Below are 8,686 nucleotides of genomic sequence, written 5' to 3'. Positions count from 1 at the left end.
ACATTTCAAATATTTATCTATCCAAAGTTATTTGGCAAAAGAGTGATGACCTAATTTTCTTTTTGCTGTACATGACAGCCTAGTTACACAAACATCACTTATTAAGAATCTAACTCTTTTCCATGACTTGAACTGTCCCTTTATGATATGTGGGCAGTTCCTACAGCAATCATTTCAAAACTTTACAACTCTTTTAGACCCTATCAGCCATTTTTCCATCACTCTTAGCAGACAACTCTTTACAATTAAGTCTCCAATATTTGCCACAACTCCATTCTTCATATGAACATAGACCATTGCCCACCTGTAGAAGAGATAGGTTAGCAAACATTTTCTGTAAAGGAACAGATAGTAAATATTTGACTTTGAAGGCCAAGAGGCAAAATCGAGGAAGTTATACGCACTTTTAAATTAAAGGTCTACCAATGAGAAGAATGAAATTATTTTTTTAGGAATAACATTTTACTTAATTGGGGGCTCAGAACAGTTACAAATATTCATCCACTAAAATCATTCTTACCTTCTGGGAGCATGCAAAACAGGCCAGATGTGGCCTCTGACCTTTGACATCCTTGCTCTATCCATTTAATGGAAAGAACTGCCCCAGAACATCCCTCCTACCCACCAAGGCCATTTCTGGATCCCAATTCTTCCCTGCTTTTTCAGGGACATTAGCAATAAATATACTTAGCAATTCTATTCCAATCCCAAACAAGCTTCCTGGACCATTCCTTTCAGTGATTAACTTGTATATTTACATAATAAAAGATAGTCTTTTAAAGCCCAAATAAAATATAAAAGTAATTTAAAATAGGTAGGCAGCACTTCCTGTTTGACTGCAGTGTACTTCCCACTAAGGGAAGTTAAAGCTTATCCTCTGGTAAGCCCGCACATTTCTGTGACAAGTATAATACAAAGTAACAAAAAAATTTAAAAATCATTTGTAGTTAGTTTCAGAATACAGACACAAGATTTTGTCCACCAGACTTGCTTTTCTATTTCCATTCTTTTTTCCTTATTATTAATTTATGGCTATCTTTCCTGAGGATACATTGTCTGGGGGGATGGTGACTCATCACACAATAATGTGCTAGGTAGTTAAAAAAAGCCAACCTTTGACAAACAAAACCTCATATATACAAAAATACCTATTACCAGTGGAGTCTTTATTTTATTAACATTTCATTAACTGTATAGGAAAGTGCTCCCGATTATAATCCAAGAGACCTGTGCTCAACTCCTGATGCTTTGGCTAGTTTTAACTAACCCAGGATTCATTTTTCTCAACTGTTAAACAGATGACTGCTAATTTCCATTATTTATTTTACCTTTAAAGTTTTTTTTGGAAATAATCTTAAGTTTATTGAAGAGTTATACGCACAGCACAAAAACAGGGTTTGTTTTTTTTTTTTCCTGGATCATTTGAGAGCAAATAGCAGATATGATTCTCCATTATTCTCAAACATTTCCATGTATTTCCTTTAAACAAGGATATTCTCTTAAATAGCCACAGGACAACCATCAAAATTAGGAAATTAACATCCATATGTCACTACTACCTCAGATCCATTCAAGTTTAACCGGTTGTTCCAGAAATGTCCTTTGTATCAAAACAATTTACCATTTTAGCAACTTAAAAATACAGAGTTGAGTGGCATTAATGCATTCATATTGTTGTGCAATAATCACCACCATCTATCTCCAAATTTTTTTATCTTTCCATATCCATGAAGCAGTAACTCCCCATTTTTCCCTTCCCATACAAGGGCAACCACCATTCTACTTTCCATTTCGGTGAATCTCGCTACTCTAGGTACCTCATATATCATACAAGATTTGTCTTTTTGTGCCTGGCTTTTTTCACTTAGCAGAATGTGTTCAAGATTCATCCACATTGTTGCATATGTCAGAATTTTGTTTCTTCTTAAGGCTAAATAATGGTATGTATATTCCACATTTTGTTTATCCATTTATTCATCAGTGGATACTTGAGTTGTTTCCACTTTCAGGTATTGTGATTAATGCTACTAAGAACATTGCTGTACAAATATCTGTTCAAGTTCCTGCTTTCAATTCTTTTGGATATATACCCAGAAAAGATGGTGCTGGATCACTTGATAATTCTAAGCATGATTTTTTTGAGGAACTGCCATATTGTTTTCCGGAGCTGCTGTACCATTTTACATTTCCGTTAGCAGTGCATAAAGGTTCCAATTTCTCCACAAAATTGCCAACACTTGTTCTTTTCTATTGATAATAGCCATCCTAATATATGTTAAGTGGTATCTCATTATGGTTTTGATTTGCATTTTGTCATGTCTTTTAATGTTCTTCAACCTGGAATAGTTCTTCAGTCTCTTCTTGATATTTGTGACCTTGATACTTTTTCTTTTGTTCCCCCAAATGAATAGTGGCTCAAGCAGAAGTTTAATTATCACTCCCATAAATTCCAAAACCAACGTTCCTGATCAGTAGATTGTGGTTCAAGAGCCCAGGCTTCTTCCATCTCATAGCTTTGCCATCTTCTTAACATGGTTTCCAAACGACCTTGAAACATTTGAAGATTAGAAACATGCTATTTTGTAGACTATCCCCTAGTCTGGATTTGTCTGATGTTTCATCATGATTAGGTGCAGGTTATACAATTCTAGCAGGAGTGTAAAAGAAATCTGTTCTGGGTTCTCATGTCATCCTAATACAGTTTTGATTTGTCTCATTACTGATGGCTTAAATTCAATTCCTTGATTATGGCAATGTCTGCTAGTCTTCTCCACTAAAAAGTTAATCTTTTTTTCTTTGTAATTAATAGTTTGTGAGTAATATTTTGACAGTATGTAAGTATAAATGAGATATGAAATTATACAAACATGTAAACTTTGAGGCTGTTAATGAAATTTCCTCAAATTTCCTTAATGAGAGAGGCAAAAAAAAATTTCCTCAGCAAAGTTTCCATTTATTTGCTTATTTTCATTGATTTGGATTCATGGTTTTCTATTATACTCAGTGGGTTAGAATCTGTTCCTATCATTACTTATTTTGATACTCAAATTGTTCCAGATCTGGCTATTGGGAGCTTATTCAAGCTGGTTACTCTGACCTTTTAATGTGTTGCCATCATTCTATGAGGACTTCCTTACTTCCTGCAACAATAAGATATTCCAGGTTCATCTTGTGTTTTCTTGCCTTTACTTTAGCCTTGGAATCAGCCATTTCACCAAGGGACCGAGTTCTTTTTAAAAGAGAAAGGTATTTAAAATCTAAGATCTTGGTGCTAGGTGCATTTACTTTTTAAAGCAGAAGTCAGGTTTTACTGTCAAATATTATAAAACCAAAAAATTTCTGATTTTCAAAATCTGTGAAGTTTTAGAATTGTAACTGAGGGGCTGTGAATCTGTAACATTTACTTTTTTTAATGTAACTTTTTAAAAGATTGGGGTATGGTTGATGTACAATATGTACTATGTATATTTATGGCTGTTGGGTTATTGTTGCTCCCAAGCCTCTCAGTGGACAGGCCTAAGGAATCTATGTTTTATATACACACATACACATACATGCATATATATGAAGGGTAGCAGAATGTGACACCCCAAAATACTCTACTTTGGTCTCAAGATTATTTTGAGCAAAAAGTTCTTAAGAAACAGCAGGTGCAGGACGGGTGCACTGACTTCCCCTTTCTACCTGAAAGCAGGGGATGAAACCCCCATATGAAAGATGTCTTCCTTCTCACATGAGGAAAGAAACATTCTTATCACCAGAGGTGGGGAGTCGGGGAGGCTGAGAGAATTCTATACAAATAGATCTTGTTAAAGTAATTCTTATCTTCCTTTAGTCTCCCCATATATTTTAGTCACTTTTCCACAATGCCTCTCTTTGTTCAACCTAATATATAAGCCCTTAGGTTTTGTTGTCGCTTTGGTTCTTCATTTATGAGGGTCCCCATGTCATGTAAAACTTATATTACATAAGTCTGTATGCTTTTCTCCTCCTATTCCGTCTTATGTCAACTTAATTTTCAGGTCCAGCTAGAGATCTTAAGAGAGTAGAGGTAAAGTTTTTGCTTCTCATTCATATACAAACATACATTTATGTCTATATTTATTTCTTTAGCTATCTTTCTAAATATTGGCATCCAATAGGACACATAGATACCACAATTCCAACCCAGCACTGCAGAGTTCATTCTAGTTTTCTCTTTTCATATTTGTAACTGAGGAGGATGTCCTCACCCCACTGAAGCTCTGACATATTATGACAATTCCTATCCGTAACCCTCTTGGGCTACCCCATGCTGGCCAACCCATGCCCATGGAAGGCTGTTCGCTTTTTGATGTCTTCCTTACCCTGTTCAGGCTCCAACACCCTACACTGGACCTTTCTTCTACACTGATGCCTTCCTCATCCATCTTGGGCTCTGATACCAGGGCCAGGTCATCCCTCTGTGCCTGGCCACCCTCCTCACCCTGTGCTGGCTCTGATGTCCCACACTGGGTGCCCCACCCCATGTGGACATCCTCCTCACCCTACTCTAGCTTTGGCTGTCTGTGCTGGGTAATAGTCCCCTGCATGGACACCCTCTTCACCCTGCTTGTTCTCCAGACTCCTGATGGCCCACCCTCCCATGTAGTAGCCACTCTCCTCATCTTGCAGAGGCTGACCCCTGTCCCCCAGGGGAAACTCTGCTCAGTCTTTGACTCTCTGCTCTGGACCACAGCTCTCTCCATCTCAGGCACAAATACCTACATAGTTGATCCCACTTCATGGCTTCTGGGCTGAATTGCTGGGGAAGAGTAAAGGAAAGGGAAAGAAGAAGATGAGCTCAGTGACTGTTTTTAACATTTATCAGTTGTAACAGACATTACTGATTGCCTTCTCAATAACCATTCTTTCCACCATTTTTATTACTTGCAGCCCAAAGGAGTCTAACTGCCCAACTAACCTTATTGATGCCCATCTCTCAGCCTACAGCCTTGCTTCTTTCTCAGAGATTGCAGGTGCTTTTTCTCCTCTTCTTTCCACATCCCAAAGGCACAAAGTGATCTACATCTCCACAGTACTCTATCTTCTTTTCCATAATTTCAAGGCAGTGATATTCTTTCTCTTATCCAAGGCTAATTTACCCCTCTTTGTTCTACATTCTATTTTCTCCAAGATTCTTTCTTAAAAGTTTCCTTTCTTTCCTTTATTTTCAAACCATAGATTATTGTTAGTTCTTTTCTTTAAGCAGAAACATGGTCAAAGTCTCTCCATTCTTACAAACAAACTAAACCCTCCTCTGAGCAGAAAACATTTAATATGCACAATTTTTGATCCAGTATAACTCCACCTTTAAGAATCACTTATTAATTTATCAAATATTTATGAGCACCTATGTGTGAATAGAATGAAAAGCAGAAACATATATTATCCCTGTTTCCATGGAGTTTAATGAGAGAGACAAATATCAATCAGATAATCACACTAACGAATGCATTATTACAAATTGAGACCTTAATGATAAAATGAAATATTATGTACTTATATTTGTAGGTCCCTAGTCCAAACTCTTTCCAGGAATTAATTTAATCATAAATAATGTATTACATGTACTGTTATATGTATATAGTTTTTATTATGCCCACCACTCTTATACCCACTTGCAGATAATGAAGCTGAGTCAGAGAGAGGTTAAGTAACTTGCCCAAGGTCACATAGCCAATAAGTGATAGAGCTGGAATTCAAACCCAGATAGTCTGGCCCCTGCTTTTTTTTTTCAGTCTAGCCCCTGCTCATAACCATTATGCTATACTGTTTCTCACAGGTAGTGATGAAGGAAAGAAACAGGGATCTAACTAAGAAAACTGATCTAGACAGGAGCTCCCTGAGGAAGTACTGCCTGAGCTCAGACCTCAAGTTTGAGTAGGCATTAACTCTGCAAAGTGGGTGATGGTGGTGGTGGTAGGAGAAATAATTATTTCACATAGAGGACAGAACATGCAAAGGCCCTAAGGCAACAGGGAGCATGGCACAATGAAGAAAGTGAAAGGCCAATGTAGCTAGAATGTAGAAGCAAGGGGAAAGTGGAACATTATGTGGCTAGAGAGGTAGTCCAGGCCACATAAAACACAGCCTTATTGGCCCTTAAGGATTTTGTTTTTCATCCTAAGAATAAGAGAAAGCCATGAGAATAAGGATTGGCGAAGCAAGGATCACTTTCCTTTGAAAAGATTACTCTAATGAAGTTTAGACAATGGGGACAGGGGAATTTAGACAGTGGAGTCACAGTGCATGTGGAGATGAGGGTTGTGATATTTTGAGGGTGATAAGTTGACTTAGGGTGGTGACAGTGGAAATAGAGACAAATGGAAGGATTTGAAGAAATATTTAGAAAGTCACATTGACAGGACTGGGTAATAGGTTAGATACAAGGGCTAAGAAGTAGGTTTCAAGGATGATCCTTCCTGTATCTAATCTGTCAAAATCAGATAATGTATCTTCTAAATATGTCTTTCTAGTGCAAATAAGAGAGTGGTAACACCATTTGCTGAGATAAGGAATATGGAAGAAGATGAAGAGGTTTGGGGAAAAGATTATTGAGTCTTGGACATGCTGAGTTTGAGGTGCCTTTGAGACAGTCATGTGGAGATATTAATTGACTAAAGTCATATACTTTGGAGTTATTTTATGGATGGCAAATGAAGCTGTAGCATGGATGAGTGTGCCTAGAGAAAGAAAATTGATTGAGAAGAGAAGGGGGTCTAGAGTTGGTATTTCTGAAAGTCCAATGTTGAATAGTGCAGCAAAGGGTTAACTTAGTAGGCCTAGATTGCTCAAACCCCGCACATTCCAAAGAAGGGCTTGTCTTTTAGAACTAATCCTTGACTGATTCCTGAGAGATAACCTCTGAGCCTTTGGAATACTCTGCCTAATAAGATGGTTTGTATGCCTGAGGTCTTGGGCCAGACTGTATCACTTTGACCCCATTGTTTATGCTATCAATGTGATTTGTGTTGAACACCTGTTTTAGCATGTCTGCGGCCCTGGACCATGCTGTATCAGTCTGACCTCTGTGGGCTGGAATTCAAGCAGTTGAGGTCAGTTGTGTGGGTGATCCATGCCTATGGGACAGACTCTTCCCCTACGCCCAATACAAATCCGGAATACCAAGGCTTGGGTGAATGTCCCTGTTTGGCAATGTTAGCCAATAGTGAGACCCCTAAATTAGGAGGCCCACCAAAGTGTGGGTCCTTGCCTGCTGGCTGGAAGGAATCACAGCTGAGGCAGAGGGACAGAGCAAAAACTGCTTTTATTTCTCAAAAGAGGAAAAGGAATTAAAGTGCTCAAGCAGGGAGAAGGAAAGAAAAGCACTTGAGTGAGGAAAAGGTGCTTGCTCCAGTGGGGAGCTGTCCGCCATGATGGCTGGTAGAGACAGCTCTGACCCAGGTCAGCCATGTGGACTTTTATGGGAGGCTTCTGCCATCACATCCTCCTTCTGGGTGTGATGGAGCCAATCAGTCTTTGTATGGGCTTTTTGGTCCTTGGATGGGCTTTTCCAGTTGTTGTCATGGCAATTATCAACTGTCATGGCGCTGGTGTGTGTGTCATTTTTAGCATGCTAATACATTACAATGAGCATATAATGAAGCGCAAGGTTGACTAGAAGTCAAATCCTCCATCATCTTGGACTTGGTGGACTCTAGCCAGTTCTTGTTTCTTCTCTACAGCTGCCTCCTGAGACTTAGATGAAAGAAATTGGTTTCTATCTGAGGGAGAGACAAGGGTATGATCCTGGGGGCAACTGCCTTGGTGCCAAAAAGGAAAGTTGCTTTTAATTAGAATGCCTGCAATCTGGTGGACCCAAAGATTCTGTTCAGCCTTGAAAGTTTTGAAGGGAAATGGAAGAATAATCTCAGTTAATCATTGAGATAGATGCTCAGAATCATTGCCATCCCCCAATGCCTACAGGCTTGTCCTAATCAGCTGCTTGAGCCTGCTCTTCTATGACTCAGGGAGGCCTGGAAGACTTCAGCTTTTCTATAAACAAGAGGCAAAGGTTGGCAGGGGTGCCTACAGGGTCCTGCTCAGTATCAGCAACACTTCACAAACGTGTTGTCACACATCATTGCTGGGAGAATCAGAGCCTGTGTAAGTAACTCCACTGGGAGGAGACACCTGGCACCTTGTGCCAGTTTTCTTCTGGACTTTTTTCCAGGGACCTTTTACTTTTGCTGATTTTAATCTGTATCATTTCACTGTAATACACCATAACCATGACTATAACAGCTTTTCTGAGTTCTGTGACTTCTCCTAGTTTGGTTTTGGGGACCCCTGACACAGTCTGTGAAAGAGAGACAGCAGTCCAAGAGGTAGGAGGAAAACCAGCAGCACGTGGTGTCAAGAAAGCCATGGAAGTAAGTGATTCCAGAAGGGGGAATGGCCAACATTGTGAAATTCCACTGAAAAGACAAGTAAGGTTAGGAATAAAATACATCTACTGGATTTAAAAAGCATGGAGGTCATTGATGACCTTATCAAGAGTTGTGTTGACAGGGTGATGGGGTTGGGAGCTAGGCCAGAGTAGATAGAGGAATGAGTGGGACATGAGGAAAGAGATCTTTAGAGAGAGAAACAAATTTGAAAAAAAGATTGCATGTTAATTTACTTTTATTTATAGTAGCAAAATACATCAAACACAATCTATTTA

Source organism: Camelus dromedarius, chromosome 9, assembly GCF_036321535.1.
Source record: "Camelus dromedarius isolate mCamDro1 chromosome 9, mCamDro1.pat, whole genome shotgun sequence".
NCBI lineage: Eukaryota > Metazoa > Chordata > Mammalia > Artiodactyla > Camelidae > Camelus > Camelus dromedarius.
The sequence above is the reverse complement of the archived record's forward strand: the minus strand, read 5'-3'. Positions refer to the sequence as shown.